Below are 22,303 nucleotides of genomic sequence, written 5' to 3'. Positions count from 1 at the left end.
AGTTGACTGCTAAGATGGCCGAATACACAAACAGACACAGTCAGACCAGTTTTGTCACATGACTAACTGACTGCTCAGGTTTTTTTTTAACTTGCCACAGAGAATTCAAACTCAGAAAACTTTTTGCTCCTGGACTGAGAACATCACTCTCCTGTCTCCTCTCATCTCTCTCACCAGCTTCGGAATCTATTGAAGACATATGAACCCCAAGAGAGAAAGTCTCCTACAGTGAACAAGGTTTAAGAAGAATACTGGGCCCCAATGAAAAGCAAGATCTACCTACTAGCCAGGACTACAGCGAGCTCGAAGCACAGTAACAAAAACCCTTCTTCAGAGATTGCCTCAAACTTCTTCACTTCTGCTCGTTTCTGTCTCTATTTGCATGTGCATATCGCATAAACATGCTAGCATGGGGCAAGGTGTGTATCCGTAGGCGTTAACCAAATTAGAGTTTAAGTTGAAGTATTAATACATGTTACTTTTCTTCTTTAAACCTAAGAAAGCCTGTTTCTGCTCATTTCTTTGCCTTATAATTGGAAAGCAGTGAACAAGGATTCACCAAGGGGGAGCTAAAAACACAGTGTGTTTAAAACAGAACCCTGTTACAGTAAGACCAGGTGAAGGCTGAAAGGGGACCCCTAGACACCTTTCTCACCTGGTCATAACAGGGAGCTAGATAAGTACCTGAAGCAGAAAAGAACAGCTGGATATATTGATATAGGGAGATGAAGTAGGGTGGGAGGAGGCCCGTTTGAGTCTAAACACCGGCATGGACAAGCTGGGCCAAATGGCTGCTTCTGTGCTGTAAAATTCTTTGTAATTCTATGTAAAGATCAACAAGTGGAATATAACACACTCTCTGATCCCATGCACTACAATAATGGAAAAAGATTGCTACGTGCTATTTTGGGACATGTTACAAACTCTATAATAGAGATTCAATAGCAAACCTCCCCTAATCCATAAGAAGCTGTATGAATGCATGTGAAACCCTCTGAATAGATTGCGAAGCACTGAAGTATAGTAATGGTGGTTACATCATTAATTTCAGTTTGTATTTATATACAAGGTCTTAAAATAGATGTTAACAACCACTTCAGCTTACTTCAAGTTACTACAGCTGTCTTGGTATGACTGCAAGAAATGTTGGCTTCAAATGGAAATTCTAGCAGATTTAGTGCAATCAATCCACTGTTAAAGCTTATCATTGCATTTTATCAAGACCAGGAGTAGAACCTCACTAAACAGCCATAATCAATTGGCAGGTAGGTGTCATTAAAGGTTATGAAGAGAGATGTTGGAGTTAATGGACTTTTTCTCATTCTAAAGGTTATTCTCAACTTTGTAGCACAGCAAGAGGACATCCAAAAGGGTTAAATTATAAGGGCAGGTTCCATAGTCTAGACTTGCATTTCTTTAAGTATAGAAGTTTAAGTCCCTCAGCTTAATATCGCATCTGAAGTTATGCCCCATCGACAGTGCAATGCTCTCTCAGTACTGATCCCTCCAACAGTGCAGCAGTCCCTCAGTATTGCCCTTCTGACAAGCAAGCACTCCCTTAGTAGTGCCCCACTGAGAGTGTAATGCTCCCTCAGTACTGATCCTCCGACAGTGCAGCACTCCCTCAGCACTATCCATCTGACAGTGCAGCACTCCCTCGGCACTGCCACTCCGACAGTGCAGCACTCCCTCAGGACTGACCCGACAGTGCAGCACTCCCTCAGTACTGACCCTCCGACAGTGCAGCACTCCCTCAGTACTGCCCCTCCGTCAGTGCAGCGCTCCCTCAGTACTGACCCTCCGACAGTGCAGCACTCCCTCAGTACTGCACCTCTGACAGTGCAGCACTCCTTCAGTACTGCCCCTCCGACAGTGCAGCACTCCCTCAGTACTGCCCCTCTGACAGTGCAGCACTCCCTCAGTACTGCCCCTCCGACAGTGCAGCACTCCATCCGTACTGACCCTCCGACAGTGCACCGCTCCCTCCGTACTGCCCCTCCAACAGTGCAGCGCTCCCTCAGTACTGCCCCTCCGACAGTGCAGCGCTTCCTCAGTACTGGCCCTCCGACAGTGCAGCGCTCCCTCAGTACTGCCCCTCCGACAGTGCAGCGCTCCCTCAGTACTGGCCCTCCGACAGTGCAGCGCTCCCTCAGTACTGACCCTTCGACAGTGCAGCGCTCCCTCAGTACTGTCCCTCTGACAGTGCAGCACTCCCTCAGCACAACACTGAAGTGTCAGCCTAGATTCTGTGTTCGTCCCTGGAGACGGACTTGAAACCCACAACTTTCAGACTCCTGGCAAGGCTGACATCAGTCCAACACTGTAACTAAGATGTTTCAGATGATTAACGGAAGTGGATACAGAGAATTGTTTTCCTCTGGTCGGGGGTGGAGTCCAGAGGGGACAGAAGGGGGAAGAACCTCAAAATTAGAGCCAGGCTGTTCAGGGGTGATGTCAGGAAGGATGTCTTCACACAAAGGGGAGTGGAAATCTGGAACTCTCTCCCCCAAAAAGCTGTTGAGACTGGAGGGGGTCATTTGAAAATTTCAAAATTGAGATTTTTGGATTTTTGTTGGGTAGGGGGATTGAGGGTTATGGAACCAAGGCAGATCGATGGAGTTACGATACAGATCGGCCATGATCTAAATGAATGATGGAGCAGGCTCAATGGGCTGAGTGGCCTCCTCCTATTCCTACATACGCAATTATTTAATATACTACAATAAACTGAGACAACAGTCACTCTAGGTGCCAATTATTATCACCTTCCTACTGCTATGATATATTCTGGGTGCTGGGGAAGCATTGTAGTGTAGTTTATTCAGTTCCACTGCACTTTACCATAACATGGCAACAGGTATCTCCATGCACAAGGTTCCCCTATTGATAAGTTGTCAATCTCAACTGATTGTCACCAATTGGAGGCTGGACCCCTCCCCATACAGACAGATATAGACAGATAGAGAGAGAGAGAGAGTGAGAGTAACAGAGAGACAGAGTGAAACAGAGAGGCACAGAGAGAATAAGAGACAGAGGGCAGGATTTTGGGTTTTGAGCTGGGAACCTGACACCAAGATTAAATGGGGGGAGGGGTCTGACCCCACACTCTGCGGGAAACATTCACCCCCAGCAGTAATTTTCCCTGAATTGGCCAACAGCGGGCGGGCTCTCAAAGCTGGAAAGCTGGATGGCCTCCATCTTGAGGAACCCTTTCAGCAGCTTTTAAAGCCTTTGAATTAAAAAATGGCCACAGCTGTCAGGCCACCAGTGTGGAGGGGAAACCTTTTCCAAAGAGCAGCCTGTGGCCACAGCTGTGGCTAGGTGGGTGGGGAAGGCTTCAAAGCCTGCCTGGAACACTGACCCCCATCCCCCACCCGCCCTCTGGTGCCGGGAGGCTGCCTCCAGGCAGCTGGCTGTTCCCAATGCTGCAGGGGGTCTGCAGGCTGACTGGAAAATTACAGTCAGCCTCTGATAATTGGCCTTGATTGGCCATTAGCTTACCTTAATTAGCTACCCGTTGCTTGCAGGCTGGTAGCCCTACTGCTCCTAATCCCATCTCGGGGAAATGGCCCAGGAGTGGCATGGTGCCGACAAACCAGCACGCCAGACGGCGGTGTGAATTTTCATGCCTGCCTCCATTCCCGCTCCTGTACGACAGCAAGAGAGAGAGACAGAAAGAGGGTGAGACAGACAGAGAAAGAGACATAGAGAGGCAGAAAGAGAAACAAAGATATAGAGATGGAGAGAGAGATGGGGGAAAGAGAGGGACAGAAAAAGAAAGAGAGGCATTGCATCTTGGACTCACTTAGCTTGTCAGAGCAGAATTAGAAATCTGGAAGTAGATCTCAAAGCTGTCTGTTGGTTGACACAGCTACAGGACATGGAAGTGCTTGAAGTTAGCAAAGTAACTTGCAATACAATTATGTTTGCAGAGAACGAATCGACTCCCAGATGTCCCCTTTCTATATAAAAAAAAAGTATCCTGCATCTTCTCAAAGGATGCATTCAAAATATTCCACATCATATCAGGTCTGTTTAGTCACAGTTGAATGGAAATGTCACACTTTGCTGCCTTCACTTGTGCAATAGTTCTCCCAAAGCAACTTCTCAATTAATGCAACCAATGCCTTTACACAATAGCTTGTAATAGGAGCAAATGGCCACCTTCTTTGTACAAAAATTAACCAAATGTCCTTTCTGGTGAATACAATATTCTTCAAATTAAAAGCAGTAGAGAGGAATTAACAAATAAATCCCATGTCCGCCCCACTTTCAACTGGAATTTGAGCAAATTTATTTTTTACAAACAAAAGTAAGTGTGGCAAACACTCAGCGGGTCACGCTGCATCTGTGGAGAGTTTCAGCTTGATGATTTGGTGTCAGAACTCAGATGCTCCCTGACCTTCTGAGTGTTTCCAGCATTTTTGTCTTTATTCCATATTTCCAGCATTCGCTGTATTTTGCTTTTAAATTTATTCTTCTGTTTTTATCTTTCTTTCTTCTTTCTTTGGCCTCCTTATCTCGAGAGACAATGGGTAAGCGCCTGGAGGTGGTCAGGCGCTTTTTTAGTCAGGATTAAATCATTGTATTTATTCTGAAGTTATATTTTTTTAAAAGTATTCCTTAAGTGTAAAAGCAAACCAGAACCATTTCTTGATTCTGGTAGTGCAGCTACAAAGTTATTTCTGAAAAGCCTGCATCATTCTAACTCAATATTTTTAACTGCTTCTTCTACAGGTACTGCAATAAAATGTGATAAGAAAAGCAAACTTACATTTCTATAGCACCTTTCATAACCTCAGGATGTCTCAAAATGCCAAGGAAATATTTCTCAAGTGCACTCACTGTTGTAATGTGGGAAATGCAGCAGCCAATTTGCGCACAGCAAGCTCCCACAAACAGCAACGTGGCAATAACCAGATAATCTGTTTTTATGATGTTGGTTGAGGAATAAATATTGGCCAGGACACTGGGAAGAACTCCCCTGCTCTCCTTCAAAATCGTGCCATGGAATCTTTTATATCCATCTGAGAGGGCAGAAGGCCTTGGTTTAACATCTCTTTTGAAAGATGGCACCTCCAACAGTGCAGTGCTCGCTCAGTACTGTCCCTCCGACAGTGCAGCACTCCCTCAGTACTGTCCCTCCGACAGTGCAGCACTCCCTCAGTACTGCCCCTCCGACAGTGCAGCACTCCCTCAGTACTGCCCCTCCGACAGTGCAGCACTCCCTCAGTACTGACCCTCCAATAGTGCAGCACATTCCTGACCCCGGTGCAGTGGAATCAAAGTCCTATGGGAGTGCTGCTTCAGGTCCCTAAAAGGAAAGCTTTGTCTCCCCTCTAATAAGGAAAAGAAATTAGAATATAAGAATAAACTAGCAAGAAATATGAAAATAGACATTAAAAGCTTCAACAAGCATATAAAAAGGAAGAGAATAGCTAAAGTAAATGTTGGTCCTTTCAAGGATGAGACTGGGGATTAATAATGGGACACAAGGAAATGGCAGAGATTTTGAACAAATATTTTGTAACTGCCTTCATGGTAGAAGACACTAAAAGCATCCCAAGTAATAGAAAATTAGGGGCAAAAGGGTGGGAGGAACTGAAAACAACAACTATCACAAAAGAAAACATACTGGGAAAACTAATGGGACTAAAGGCTAACAAGTCCCTTGGACCTGATGGCCTGCATTCCAAGCTTGTAAAAGAAGTGGCTGCAGAGATAATGGATACATTGGGTGTAACCTTTCAAAATTCCCTAGATTCTGGAAAGCTCCCAGCGGATTGGAAAACTGCAAATGTAATGCCCCTGTTCAAGAAAGGACGGAGAAAGAAAGCAAGAAACTATAGGCCAGTTCGTCTAACATCAGTCTTTGGGACAATGCTGGAATCCATTATTAAAGAGGTAGTAGCAGAACATTTAGAAAATCATAATACAATCAAGCAGAGTCAACATCGTTTTATGAAAGGGAAATTGTGTTTGACAAATTTATTGGAGGTCTTTGAGAATGTAATGGGCGGCACAGTGGCGCAGTGGTTAGCACCGCAGCCTCACAGCTCCAGGGACCCAGGTTCAATTCTGGGTACTGCCTGTGCGGAGTTTGCAAGTTCTCCCTGTGCCCGCGTGGGTTTTCGCTGGGTGCTCTGGTTTCCTCCCACAGCCAAAGACTTGCGGGTTGATAGGTAAATTGGCCATTGTAAATTGCCCCTCGTGTAGGTAGGTGGTGGGGAATATGGGATTACTGCAGGGTTAGTATAAATGGGTGGTTGTTGGTCGGCACAGACTCGGTGGGCTAAAGGGCCTGTTTCAGTGCTGTATCTCTAAAATAAAAAAATAAAAAAATTAATGAGCAGGGTGGATAAAGGGAAACCAGTAGATGTAATGTATTTGGATTTCCAAAAGGCATTAGATAAGGTGCCACATAAAATGTTACTACATAAGACAAGAGATCATGGTGTTGAGGGTGATATATTAGCATGGATAGAGGATTGGCTAACTAACAGAAAACAGAGTCATTTTCAGGTTAGCAAACTGTAACAAATGGTGGGGGGGGGGGGGGTGTCTTGCAGATGCCCACCTGCCAAGAATGAGGCATATTAATTTTATCATATGAACATTGATTTTAAACTGTTGCTGGAGTGAAGAAAGGACTTGTTAAAAAAATCACCAGATGCATGGCTGAAAAAACATTTGCATACTAATAGACAGTGCTTGTGGAGACAAAGGACTAATCCCTTATCCACTTATCCTAAAATGGACAATCACCAGGTATTGTGTGTAAGAAGAGACATTCCAGGGTTAGCTAAGACAAAAGAATCCACAAACACTGACATGGTCAAACCAGATAGTCACATGACTAGCCTGCTGGGCAACCTGTGTTCTTTTGAATTGTACAAACAGTTTGAACTGAGAGAGACTGTTTGCTCCTGGACTGTAAAGACCTCTCCTGGATGGCTCGCCACAGCCTCTCCTGTCTGCTCCCATCTCTTTCTCACGGAACTCCAAACCCACTGACGACAATGACCTCAAGAGAGAAAAGTCTCCTACATCAAACAAGGTTTAAGAAGAATACGGGGTCCCAACGAAAAGCAAGATCTACCTACAATCAAGGACTCTACAGCGAGCTCGAAGAACAGTAACCAAAACCATCTTCAGATATTGCCTCAAACGTTTCCATTTTATTTCTTCTGCTCTTTTCTGTCTCATTCTGCATGTGTGTATAGCGTATGCATGATAGCGTGGGCACATCATGTATCCGTAGGCGTTAACTGAATTAGAGTTTAAGTTTAATAAATTTCAACCTTTCTTCTTTAAACCTAAGAAAACCTGTTTGGCTGGTTTCTTTGCCTTTTAATTGGAAGTTAGTGAACAAGGATCCACAAAGGGGGAGCTAAAAAAATGGTGTTAAAAATAAAACACTGTTATGGTAAGACGAGGCGAAGGCTGAGAGGGAACCCTAGATCCCCTTCTCACCTGGTCGTAACAGGGGGGCCACATGGATCAGTGCTGGGGCCTCAACTATTTACAATCTATATTAATGACTTGGATGAAGGGACAGAGTGCATTGTAGCCAAATTTGCTGATAATACAAAGAGAGGTGGGAAAGCAAGTTATGAGGAGGACATAAAGGGTGGAATTTTACGCCCTTCCCCCGTGGCAGGTTTGGATGCGGGGAGAGCATAAAATTGGGTGGGATGGTGGAGAGGGAAGACCCCACAACAATCCCTCCTCCGCTGAAATATAGTCCCAGCCTTCCCGCCCTGCTGCCAATTGAGGCACTTAACTGGGTAATTAACCCCTAATTAAGGGCCTCTTCCTGCCACAGCCGCAATTACCCGTGCGGCAGGTAGCCCTGTCGCACAGGAAGCATGGCATGAAAAACCATGTGGGCTGCTTCCCTGCTATGTGGGGGGAGGGGGGGCCACATTCTGCCCTTGCTGCCAACCCCCCTACCCCCCCTCCCCCACGGCCCACACCCTGCGGCACCCCTCCTGCCCTGACCTACACTGAGCCTGGCTGCAGTGCCTCTCCTTGGTGTCTGGTCACTGCAGCTACAGCAGCAGCCATCACCACTGTCTCCAGCAGAGGCCAGCAGCTCTGCAAAACGAGGCCTGTGGCGACGGTATCCTAAATCATATGGAAGGCCCACCGCTGTCCGGCTAAGTGCCTGATTGGCACGAAATTCAGTGGGCCTTCCATACAAAAGACGACGTGGGGATCTCGGCATTGATTTCCCCACCGCCAGCATAAAATTCCACCCAAAGAGTCTGCAAAGGGATATAGATAGCTTATGTAAGTGGGCAAAAATTTGGCAGATGGAGTATAATATGGGAAAATTGTGAGGTTGCTCACTTTGGTGGGAAGAATAGAAAAGCAGAATATTATTTAAATGGAGAGAGACTGCAGAATACTGTGGTACAGAGGGATCTAGTTGTCCTTGTACATGAATCACAAAAAGTTCGCTTGCAGGCACAGCAAGTAATTAGGAAGGCAAATGGAATGTTGGACTTTATTGCAAGAAGAATGGAGTATAAAAGTGGGGAAGTCTTGTTAAGTACAACTGTACGTTGGTGAAACTGCACCTAGAGTTCTGCGGACAGTTTTAGTCTCCTTACTTAAGGAGGGATATACTTGCATTGGAGGCAGTTCAGAGACAGTTCACTAGATTGATTCCTGGGATGAAGGGGAAGTCTTATGAGGAAAGGTTTAGCAGGTTGGGCTTATACTCATTGGGGTTTAGAAGAATGAAAGGTGATCTTATTGAAACATATAAGATTCTGATGGGGTAAAAACAAGAAATGCTGGAACCACTCAGCAGGTCTGGCAGCATCTGTGAAAAGAGAAGCAGAGTTAACGTTTCGGGTCAGTGACCCTTCTTCGGTCACTGACCCGAAACGTTAACTCTGCTTCTCTTTTCACAGATGCTGCCAGACCTGCTGAGTGGTTCCAGCATTTCTTGTTTTTATTTCAGATTTCCAGCATCCGCAGTATTTTGCTTTTATTTTAGGATTCTGATGGGGTTTGACAGGGTGGATGCTGAGAGGATGTTTCCCCTCATGGGGAATCTAGAACTAGGGGGGCACAGTTTCAGAATAAGGGTTCTCCCTTTTAAAACAGCGATGAGAAGGAATTTCTTCTCTCAGAGGGTCATTAATCTTTGACATTCTCTTCCCCAGAGAGCAGTGGAGGCTGGATCATTGAATATATTCAAGGCTAAGTGTTTTTTTGATCTACAAGAGTTATGGGGGGCAGGAAGGAAAGTGGAGCTGAGGCAATGATCAGATCAGCCATAATCTTATTGAATGATGGAGCAGGTTCGAGGGGCTGAATGGCCTACTCCTGCTCCTATTTCTTATGTTCTGTCCTTGACTCCCCTCTTCCCCAACCCCCTGCCCCACTATTGACTTACCAAATGTTGGGGAACACTCCTTTGGGAGTTTCAAATCTTCCAGGCTTTACCCCACCGAGGTCAAGACACTGGTCACCTGCCTCGGCACTTATCCACCTGCCCAATTAATGCTATTTTCTCCATTACAAGATATTACAGTGGATTATCCACAAAATACGCCTTGAGTAACGCTTATTGATTAAAGATGAATTGATGGAATACAATACTGGTGCGATGAAATTTTATCGGTGATTAATGAACACTTTATTCCAGTGAAATTCTGATTAGCTGCTTCCGAAGTTTGAAAAGAATGTCACACAGACTCAGATTGTGAAGGCAATCAAGTTAACTCTCTTTACCCGTGAACACACTTAATTGTTTCAATTTAAATCTTAAATCTGTCTGTCAGATGTGACTTTAAAACTGAGGTCCCTGCCATCCCTCTCAGGTGGACATAAAAGACCAGGGGAGTTCTCCTTGGTGTCCTGGCCAATATTTATCCCTCAACCAACATCACTAAAACAGATTGTCTGGTCTTTAAATCTGATGAAAGGTCACTGACCTGAAATGTTAACTCTGCTTCTCTCTCCACAGATGGTGCCAGACCTGCTAAGTATTTCCAGCACTTTTTATTTTTATTTCAGATTTCCAGCATCTGCAGTATTTTGCTTTTATTATTTGGTCTTTATCTCACTGTTGTGTGTGGGAGCTTGCTGTGCGCAAACTGGCTGCCGTGTTTCCTACATTACAATAGCGACTACACTTCAAGAGGTATTTCATTGGCTGTAAAGCGCTTTGGGAAGTTCTGAGGTTGTGAAGGGTGCTATAGAAATGCAAGTCTTCCTTTTGTTTGTTAGAATTTTGGTCAAAAGACATATGTAGCAGAGAATTACAGGAGAGTCACTGATACCATCCTCTTTGTAGCTGATGCAGACCCAAGACACTAAGACAATATTAGCTTTCAGACTCCAAGTTGTATATCTTTGATCTATTACTCAATATATTTTTAAATTGTCTGCAGTATAAAGGTTAATACGCATTGGCAGTCATCCAGGCTTATTAGCTTGAAAGTTTAATAATCTATTTTATTTTGTATTCTGTCTCTTAAAAGATAAATCTAATTTTTGACTCATCTTAAAGCACTTGGACTGTATTCAAATAACATAGTAAGAACCTTAAAAATAGAAGCAGAAGTGAGCAATATGGCCCCTCAAGCACGCTCTGTGTTTCAATAAGATCATGGCTAACCTGTTACCTCAACTCCACTTTCCTGCCCCATCCCAAGATCCCTTGATACCATTAACATCTGAACATCTACCAATCTCATGTTGAATATACTCAAAAACTGAGTATCCACATGTGCTCCACAGAATTCCAAAGATTCACAACCCTCTGAGTGAAGAAATGTCTCCTAATCTCAGTCCTAAATGGCCGACCCCTTATCCTGAGATTGGGAGCCCTGGTTCTAGACTCGCCAGTCAGGGGAAACAGCCTCTCAGCATCTACCTTGTCAAGCCCTCTAATTATTTTTTAATGTTTCAATGAGATTAAAACTCATTCTTCTAAACTTCAGAGAATATAGACGCATTCAATTCAGTCTTTCATTATAGGCCAACTCTCTTCACAGGATGCCCTTCTCACAAGTTTCTTAAAAGAAAAGATATGTTTCAGTCTGAACACAGAGAGAGTTGTCAACTACAACATCTTGTGCTTTTAACACTGTAAAACATCTCAAGGTGCTTTATTGCAAAGAGCCGAGGGCACAGATAGGTAAAGAAAGGCAAAAATGGCAGCTTAACATCCCTGGATATAGAGTTTTCAGACAGGATAGAGAGGGGGATAAAAAAGGAGGGGGTGTAGCATTATTGGTTAAAGAATCAATTACAGCTGTGAGGAGGGATGATATGCTAAATGAATCATCAATTGAGGCCATATGGGTTGAGCTCAGAAATAAAAAAGGGCAGCCACACCACTAGGAGTGTACTATAGACCCCCAAATAGAGACAGGGAGATAGAAGAACAAATATGTAGGCAAATTTCTGACTCCAAACCAATAGGGCAATAATAGTTGGGGATTTCAATTACCCTAATATCAACTGGGATCCAAACAGTGTGAAGGGCACAGAGGACAAAATTTTAGCCAGCACATAAGCCCAACGAGAGGGGGCGCAATTCTAGTTTTAGGAAATGAAGCTGGGCAAGTGGATGAAGTAGCAGTGGGTGACCATTTTGGAGATAGCGACCATAATACAGTTAGATTTAGCATTATTGTGGAAAAGGACAAAAACAGGAGTAAAAGTTCTAAGTTGGGGGAAGGCAAATTTTACGAAGCTGAGAGGTGATCTGGCGAAAGTAGACTGGATACAGCTACTTGAAGGAAAATCAGTGGCAAACCAGTGGGGGGCATTCAAAAGCGAGATTCTACAGGCATAGTGTAGATGTGTCCCCACAAAGATAAAGGGTGGTACTGCCAAATCTAAACCCTCTGGTTATCTAGAGACTTACAGGGAAATATAAAACAGAAAAAGAAAGTTTATGACAGTCACAAAAAACTTAATACTTCAAAAAGCCTTGAGGAGTATAGAAAGTACAGGAGTGAAGTAAAAAAGAAATTAGGAAAGCAAAGAGAGGATTTGAAAAATATTGGCAGATAAAATCAAGGAAAACCCAAAGATGTTTTATCAGTACATTAAAAGCAAGAGGATAACTAAGGGTAGGGCCTATCAGAGATGTACAAGGGCACTTATGCGTGGATGCAGTAGATGTGGGCAGGGTGCTTATTCAGTACTTTATCTCTGTCTTCACAAAGGAGAGGGATGATACAACATTGTAGTTAAAGAGGATTGTGAAATATTAGATATGATAAGCATAATGAGAGAGTAAGTACTAGAGGGTCTGACGTTCTTGAAAGTGGATAAGTCACCAGGGCCAGATGGAATGTATCCCAGGCTGTTAAAGGAAGCCAGGGAGGAAATAATGGATGCTCTGAGGATCATTTTCAAATCCTCATTAGATACAGTCGAGGTAGCAGAGGATTGGAGGTCTGCGAATGTTGTACCATTGTTTAAAAAGGGTGCGAGGGATAGACCAAATAATTATAGGCCAGTCAGTCTGACCTCGGTGGTGGACAAATCATTGGAATTAATTCTGAGACAGGGTAAACTGTCACTTAGAAAGGCATAGGTTATTCAAGGATAGTCAGCATAGATTTGTTCAGGGAAGGTCATGTCTTAATAACTTAATTGAAATTTTTGAGGAAGTAACAAGGAGGATTGATGAGGGTAGTGCAGTGGAATATGTCTACTTGGATTTTAGTAAGGCATTTGACAAGGTCCCACATGATAAACTGGTCAGAAAAGTAACATAAGAACATAAGAACTAGGAGCAGGAGTAGGCAATTCAGCCCCTTGAGCCTGTTCTGCCATTCAATACGATCATGGCTGATCTCATTTTGGCCTCAACTCCACTTTTCTGCCCATTCTCCATAATCCTTCAACCCATTACTAATTCAAAATCTGTCTATCTCCTCCTTAAACTTACTCAATGTCCCGGCATCCACCGCACTCTGGGGTAGTGAATTCCACAGACTCACGACCCTTTGAGAGAAGTAATTTCTCCTCATCTCTGTTTTAAATCTGCTACCCCTTATCCTAAAACTATGGCCTCTCATTCTAGATTGCCCCACCAGAGGAAACATCCTCTCTACGTCTACTTTGTCAATCCCCTTAATCATCTTATATACCTCAATTAGATCTCCACTCATTCTTCTAAACTCGAGAGAGTAAAGGCCTAAACTGCTCAATCTCACTTCATAAGACAAACCCCTCATCTCTGGAATCAATCTAGTGAACCTCCTCTGAACTGCCTCCAATGCAACTACATCCCTCCTCAAGTAAGGAGACCAAAACTGTACGCAATACTCCAGGTGCGGTCTCACTAATGCCTTGTACAGTTGCAACAACACTTCCCTACTTTTATACTCTATTCCTTTAGCAATAAATGCCAAAATTCCATTTGCCCATGGGATTCAGGGGAATGTGGCAGGTTGGATCCAAAATTGGCTCAGTGACAGGAAACAAAGGGTAATGGTCAACGGATGCTTGTGAATGGAAAGCAGTTTCCAGTGGCGTTCCACAGGGCTCAGTGTTGAGTCCTTGCTGTTTGTGGTATATATTAATGATTTGGACTTAAATGTGGGCGGCATGATTGAGAAATTTGCAAATGACACAAAAATTGGCCGTGTAGTTAATAGTGAAGAGGATAGCCATAGACTCCAGAATGATATTAATGGTTTGGCGGAAAAGTGGCAAATGGAATTCAATCTGCAGAACTGTGAGGTAATGCATTCGTGGAGGGCAAACAAAGTAAGGGAATACACAATAAACACGAGGATATTGATAGGGGTAGAGGAAGTGAGAGACATTGGAGTGCGTGTCCACTGGTCCCTGAAGGTGGCAGGACAGGTAGATAAAGTGGTGAAGAAGGCATTTGGAATGCTTTCCTTTATTGGCCGAGATACAGAATACAAAAGCAGGGATGTAATGCTGGAACTGTATAACTGTTAAGCCACAGTTGAAGTACTGCATACAGTTCTGGTCATCATATTACAGGGAGGACATAATTACTCTGGAGAGAGTACGGAGGAGATTTACAAGAATGTTGCCAGGGCTTGAAAATTGCAGCTATGAGGAAAGATTGGATAGGCTAGGGTTGTTTTCCTTAGAACAGAGGAGGCTGAGGGGTGACTTAATTCAGGTGTACAAAATTATGAGGGGCCTAGATAGAGTAGACAGGAAGGACCTGTTTCCCCTAGCGGAGAAGTCAATTACCAGGGGGCACGGATTTAAGGTGATTGGTAGAAGGATTAGAGGGGACATAAGGAAAAACCTTTTCACCCAGAGGGTGGTGGATGTCTGGAATTCACTGCCCGGATTGGTGGTGGAGACAGAAACCCTCAACTCATTTAAAAGGTACATGGACCTGCACTTGAAGTGCTGTAACCTGCAAGGCTACGGACCAGGTGCTGGAAGATGGGATTAGAATAGGCGGCTAGTTTTTTCAGCTGGCATAGACACGGTAGGCTGAATGGCCTCTTTCTGTGCCGTAACGTTTCTGTGGTTCTATGCTTCTATGGAGCGTAGTCAGACAAAATTTTACACTGAGTCACATATTAGGACAGGTGGCCCAAAGCTTGGACAAAGGGGTAGGCTTTCAGCAGCATGTTTTATTTATTCATTCATTCATGGGATATGGGTGTTTTGGGCAAAGCTGGCATTTATTACTCATCCCCAATTCTCCAGTTCAGAAGATAATGGTGAGCCTTCTTCTTGAAATGCTGCAGTCTGTGTGGTGAAGATGCTCCCATAGTGCAGTTAGAAAGGGAGTTCCAGGACTTTGACCTAGCGTGGTGTTGTCTGTGGAACTCAGTTGCTCCCATTCTTCACAGCGCACCTCTGCCCCCCACCTAACCTCCCCCAGCCCCTTACACAATGCCGAAAAGTAATTTGATCTGAAAAGTCGAAAAGCACGTTACCAGACAAAATTTGACATCAAGCCAAATAAGGAGATAGTAGGACAGGTGACCAAAAGCTTGGTCAAAGAGATAGGCTTTAAGAAGTGACTTAAAGAAGGGGAAAGAGGTAGAGAGGCCGAAATTAATATAAGCCATTAAGTGAACCATCCAGATTTTCAAATACTTTTGCCCTCGTATATGTCCTTGTGGAATAAATCAGAACAAGACATCAATGATCTTTGGAATAGACAGTTTTGTTTGGGGGAGGGGAGCGGGGCGAGGTTATTAAAGAGAAACACAAGAAGGTCATACTTCCCTTTTATTAACAGCATCTTTCTGCATGGTCCCAAGTGCACTTTCATCCCAACACTAAATAATCATATTAACTATTGGTCATTCCCTGAGGACTGCTAGCATGGTAAGATTCTGATAGTTCCAACAAGCAGCGTCTGCTTTGTAGATGAAAAAGCCATTTGTCAGACATCCCACACAGCTATGTTGAACTCTAATGGCTCAATTATAGCAAATGACATTCTATGGTATATGTTTTTTTGAAAAGCTCCAGTCCCGATAACAGTCACTTATTCATCAATCTAATGAGCGGTTTGAGTAGAGCAATATTTCTTAATGGAATGTATCATTTCTGTATGATGGACTCTTGAGATACAGTACAATGTCATCTGATCTAGGACTGAATGTAGAAGCTTGTGATTTCAATGGGTTTTGTTGCTTTAATTTTTTTTTCAAATAACAGGCTATTTAAACTGGGCAAATAAATTGATGAAGATTTGCTTGCATGCTGCAGAAGGGAGAAGGAATCAGCCTTATTTTGTTTGGCACAATTACCGTATTAAAACATAAATTTGAATGTTGTATTTGAGCCTCTTACATAATTCTCAGTGGAGTTCTTCGAAAAGCTTTAAATGTAATTGTTTGCAACAATAATATGCTTCCCGACCCAGTTTATGAATTTAATTTCTAATAATCCACAAAAATGCTTCAACATTTTAGTTCCAGTTAAAATCTGCCTGAGTTTTCTCTCATTGACGTGTAGGGAATGGCAGAAACATCATGACAAACAGAATGTGAGCAATACATAAACAAATACGTATTTGCCATTATTTTCAGGCAGACATAAAAGATCCCATGACACTATTGGAAGAAGAGTAGGGGAGTTCTCCCCAGTGTCCTGGCCAATATTTATTTCCCAATAACCTCTCCAAAACAGATGATCTGGTCATTGAAACACTGCTGTTTCTGGGAGCTTGCTGTGCACAAATTGGCTGCTGTGTTTACAACAGTCACTACACTTCAAAAGCACTTCATTGGCTGTAAAGCTCTTTGGAGCATCCTGAGGTTGTGAAAGGACGCTATATAAATCAAGTCTTTCTTTCTATGCCACAGAAATGCCATTGGGGCTGACGACTGTGGCCCAATAGTTTTGGTCCAAGTAAGTTTTGTTGGAAAGCTGTGATACAAAAGAAATAAATTAACAACTGGGAATTTCTGTATACCAATGGGGCAGGAGGAAGAAATTGATTTGGAATTATTTGAACAAATAAAAAGTTCATCAGGGAGATGGAAGATGATAATTACAAAGGACTTTAATTAGACTAAATTAAAAGGAGGGAAGGCATTCTGCAAAACAGCAATTCACAAAGCTAACACAGAACTGCTTCTCGTTTCAACATGTTAAACAAGTGTAAAGAGGCTAAACCTGTTGACTAAAAGCCTCCTGTGTGACATTGGTAACAAGTCTACTTTTTAAGCAATAGCAGGAGAGGTTGGAGGTAATACTACAGTACCTGGAGCTTTATACTAGAAGTATTACTAGAAGTATTCACGATGGGCAGAAGGGCTTGTTTCTGTGCTGTATAACTCTATGACTCTATTCCTGCAGTCCATTATACTCACAGGCCATATGAGTCATAATGGAATGTCTGAAGTAACTGTGTTCAGTTCTGGGCCCCGTACCTCAGGAAGGAAATATTGGCCTTGGAGGGGTGCAGTGCAGATTCACTAGAATTATACCAGAGTTTTGAGGGTTAAGTTAGGAGGACATGTTGCATAGACTAAGCTTGAGTACAGAAGATTAAGGAGGGATCGAATTGAGGTGTTCAAAATGATTTAAGGAGTTGATAGGGTAGACAGAAACTATTCCCTCCGGTGGGGGGTGGAGTCCAGAACAAGGGGGCAGAACCTTAAAATTAGAGCCAGGCCATTCAGGGGTGATGTCAGGAAACACTTCTTCACACAAAGGGGACTGGAAATCTGGAACTCTCTCCCCAGAAAGCTGGGGGGTCAATTGAAAATTTTAAAACTGAGATTGATAGATTTTGTTGGGTAAGGGGATTAAGGGATATGGAGCAAAGGCAGGGAAATGGAGTTAAGATACAGATCAGCCATGATCTAACTGAATGGTGGAACAGGCTCGAGGGGCTGAATGGCCTCCTCATGTTACTATGTTTCCTTGGAGAGAATAGTGTGAATTAGTGGAGGGAATTGCAGGCTGATTAAGTCTGTTGGCATTGGTGTTATTTCTGTAGCTTCATACTCTACCCTTGGATAATTAAACACTTGAGGAATCCTGTTCCTCATCCAGTTCCAAGATGTGATTCCGGATTTCACTTCATCAGTAATTCACTCTGTATACAGGGTGATCGTTTCCTGAGACGAGCATTCCAGGCTCCCTTATGTGGTAGGGCGGACTGTACTACTGCTCACACTGAACACCTCGAGGTGAAGCACATGCAATAGGAGTCACTAACTTCATTGTATCCTGGGCCTTCTACAGTAAGCAGGTCTGCTTTTGACAGACTACAGTTGTCTCTCCATTCCTAAAGTAAACTGTTTTCCCTTAAAAATTTAATACAACAACTTAGTGTTTTAACATCACAAATTTAATTTTATGCCAACTGCACCTCAAGGCTGCTCTCCCACCGAGGTGTCAGCTGTGTCTTGGTGGGTTACACTGTCATCTCTAAATCAGAAGTTGGGTTCAAGTCCCCCTCCAGAGACTTGAGTATGTGTTCTAGACTGACTGTCCCAGTACAGCACTGAGGGAGTGCTACATTATTGGAGGTGCTGTTTTTCAAATGAGATGTTAAACTGAGGCCCTGTCTGCTCTCTCAGGTGGATGTAAAAGATCCCTGTTTATAGAAGAACAGGGGAGTTCTCCCCACTTGCTTGGACAACATTTATCTCTCATTCAGTATCTGGTCATTTATCTCATTACTGCTTGTGGGAGTTTGCTGTGCACAAATTGCTTACCACATTTCCCATACTACAATACTGACAACAATTTAAAAGTACCTCATTGGCTGCAAGTACTTTGGGATGTCCTGAAGTCATGAAAGGTGCTATATAAATGCAAGTCTTTCCTTTCTATTGTGCAGTTGGAGCCCTGATGTTTGGATGTCATTTACTGCTCCACTGCCTGACTGCAATGCCCCCACCCCCACCGCATGTTCCCATTTCCTCTTTCCCCTGAGAGACACAGATACAGGTGCATTTCCAATGTGAAAGCCATGGTGACCTCTTTAGAAAATGGAAGAGTGTAATCGCATGAGGCATGGAGGTAAATATTGAAGCATGAGCTGTAGCAGAAAATGAATTCACCAAGAAAGGTTTTGCAGCACTCTTAACATACACACAGTGACCCTTATAAATTTACTTTCACTACTTGTAGTGTGCAGCAATGCTGGGTGCTATTTAATACAGGCTTTAGCTGCATTCAGCAATGTGGAGGCTGTAATGACAGAAAATCGAACGCTTGATGTCACCATTTCATTGCTACTTCATTTATAAACACCTGCCCATATTTGGGTAGGTGCTTCCAGCATCTGGCAGAAAAAACATCAGAGGCTAAAAATGGGCAGACATCTCAGAGTAACAGGTGCTTATCCAGTTTCGTAGCTTTACCCACCTCAATGCCACCCGAAATTGGGCAGAAAATCAGAGGGAACTCTCGGCTGCAGATGGGGTTAATTAAAAAAGGGTAGCAAGTGGCAGAGAATGATTCTGTAACTGGAACTGGAGGTCAGGTAAATTTTGTCCCTTATTGGCAAAAATCTTAGATAGACTCCCCACAAGTACATCATCCTATCAAACCCCTTCATTAAGACCTCTGTCAGGTCACCCCTCAGCCTCCACTTTTCTAAAGAAAAGAGCCCCGGCCTGTTCAATCTTTCTTGATAGCTATAATGGGAATGGTAGTGGAGTGGTAATGGTACTGGACGAGTAACCCAGAGGCCTGGACTAATGTTGCAGAGACATGAGTTCAAATCCCACCATGGCAGCTGGTGGAATTTAAATTCAGTTAATTAATTAAAAATATCTGGAATTAAAAAAGCTACTCTCTGTAATGATGATCATGAAATTACTGGATTGATATTAAAAACCATCTGGTTCACTAATGTCCTTTCGGGAAGGAAATCTGCTGTCCTTACCTGGTCTGGCCTACATGTAACTCCAGACTCACAGCAATGTGGTTGACTCTTAACTGCCCTCTGAAATGGCCAAGTAAACCACTCAGTGGTATAAAACCTCTACAAAAAAGAATAACACTGGATGGACCACCCGGCACTGGAAATGACAAAGGCAACCCTGCCCAATCGACCTTGCAAAGTCCTCACCAACATGTGCCAAAATTGGGAGAACTGTCCCACAGACTAGTCGAGCAACATTGCCATACTCAAGGAATCATACCTTACAGACAATGTCCCAGACTCCTCCATCGCCATTCCAGGGTATGTCCTGTCCCACCAGCAGGACAGACCCACCAGAGGTGGCAGCACAGTGCTATATAGTCAGAGGGAAATGGCCCTAAGATTCCTCAACATTGACTCTGAACCCCATGAAGTCTCATGGCATCAGGTCAAACATGGGCAAGGAAACCACCTACTTATTACGCCTGCTGCCCTCCCTCACCTGAAGAATAAGTTCTCCTCTTGGAAGAAGCACTGAAGGCAGCAAGGACACAGAATGTACTCTGGTTGGGGGAGTTCAATGTCCATCACCAAGACTGGCTTGGTAACACCACTACTGACCGAGCTGGATGAGTTCTGAAGGACACAGCTGTCAGACTGGGCCTGCGGCAGGTGGTGAGTGAACCAACAAGAGTGAAAAACCTTGGCCTCACCAATCTACCTGCATCAGTCCCTGACAGTATTGGCAGGTGTGCCCACAGCACAGACCGTGTGGAGACAAAGGCCTGGATTTTATCCAAGTGATGGTCAAAGGCACCGCCGAGAACCCTGCATTGTCGCTTCAGTGGGAGGCCTGTTGAATGAAGTGCCAAGTAGACACTTAACTGGACAGCGGCAGGCGTTCCACGGGATCAAGGACCCCGGGGATGGAAGTCCCGCCCTCTGAGAGCTGCTGGTCAATCATCACCGGCAGCTCTCTAACTGAGCAGCGCCATTGTAGAGGTGGTGGCTGCTGCTGGTGGAGCATCTACCTGAAGCCGAGGAGCGGCTCTGGACCCAGGCTGCAGATGGATCAGGGCGGGAGGGGTCTCGCGGGGTGGGGCTTATGGGGAGGGGTTGTGGGGGTCAGCAGCAAGATCAGGGAGTTGGCTCAGCAGACACTTCCCTCCCTCCCTCTTCCCAATGCCAGATCCCTCATTGAGGCACTGTGCCTTTAAATGAGGGATCCCCATCCATGAAGCCAGCAAGCAATTTGTACAGTTTTCCTTTCTGTGTTTCCCGTGCAGCGATGGGCCCACTTGCCACTCAGCTATTTGTGGCGGTGGCGGGATAAGGCCAGGACTTAATTTAGGCGGAGGCGAGAAGGTGAAGGGGTCCCCCCCCACCACCATCCCACCCAATTATAGGCTCTCCCTGCCTCCAACCCCCCGCAGGAGACAGCATAAAATTCTCCCCAAAGTCTTGTCTTCACACTAAGGACACCCTCCATGTTGTGTGGCACTAGCACCGTGCTAAATGGGATAGATTCAGAACAGACGTAGCAACTCAAAAACGGACATTCATGAGGTGCTGTGGCTATCAGCAGCAACAGAATTGTATTCAACCACAATCTGTAACCTCATGGCCCGGCATATCCCCCACTCTACCATTACCATCAAGCCAGGGCACCACCCCTGGTTCAATGAGGAGTGTAGGAGGATGGAGCAACATCAGGCATACGCAAAAATGAGGTGCCAACCTGCTGAAGCTATAATACAAGGCCACGTGCTTGCTAAACAGTGGAAGCAGCATGTTATAGACAGAGCTAAGCAATCCCACAACCAATGGATCAGATCAAAGCTCTGCAGTCCTGCCACATCCAGTCATAAATGGTGGTGGACAATTAAACAACTAACCGGAGGAGGAGGCTCCACAAATATCCCCATCCTCAATGATGGTGGAGACAAGGCTGAAGGATTTGCAACCATCTTCGGCCAGAAGTGCCGAGTGGATGATCCATCTCAGCCTCCTCCTGAAGTCTCCACCATTACAAATGCTAGTCTTCAGCCAATCCGATTCACTCTGCGTGATATCGAGAAATGCTGAAGACATTGGATATGGCAAAGGCTATGGACCCTGACAACATTCCGGCAATAGTAATGAAAACTTGTGCTCCAGAACTAGCTGCACATCTAGCCAAGCTGTTCCAGTACAGCTACAATATTGGCATCTACTCAGCAATGTGGAAAATTGCCCAGGTATGTCCTGTCCACAAAAAGCAGGACAAATCCAATCCAGTTCAATTACTACCCTATCAATCTATTTTCAATTATCAGAAAAATGATGGAAGGCATCGTTGACAGTGCTACCAAGCATTACTTACTCAGCAATAATCAGCTCACTGACACTCAGTTTGGGTTCCATCAGAGCCACTCAGCTCTAGACCTCATTTCAGTTTTGGTCCAAACATGGAGAATTGAAGGTGAGGTGAGAGTGACTGCCTTTGACATCAAGGCAGTATTTGACTGGGCATTGCATCAAGGAGCCCTTGCAAAATGAAGTCAATGGGGAATCAGGAGGAAAGCTCTCCACTGTTTGGAGTCATAACTAGCACACATGAAGATGATTGTGGTTGTTGGAGGTCAATCATCTCAGCTCCAGGATATCACTGATGAGATCCTCAGGATAGTGTCCTAGGCCCAACCATCTCCAGCCGCTTCAGCAATGACCTTCCTTCAATCATAAGGTTGGAAGCAGGGATGTTCATTGATGATTGCACAATGTTCAGCACCATTCGCGACTCCTCAAATATTGAAGCAGACTGTGTCTATATGTAGCAAGACCTGGACAATATCCAGGCTTGGGCTGATAAGTGGCAAGTAATATTCGCACCACACAAATGCCAGGCAATGACCATCTCCAACAAGAGAGAATCTAATCATCTCCCCGTGACATGCAATGGCATTACTATCGCTGAATCCCCCACTATCAACATCC

Source organism: Heterodontus francisci, chromosome 6 (genome assembly GCF_036365525.1).
Source record: "Heterodontus francisci isolate sHetFra1 chromosome 6, sHetFra1.hap1, whole genome shotgun sequence".
In the NCBI taxonomy this organism is placed as follows: Eukaryota; Metazoa; Chordata; class Chondrichthyes; order Heterodontiformes; family Heterodontidae; genus Heterodontus; species Heterodontus francisci.
This window is presented reverse-complemented; position numbering follows the sequence as displayed.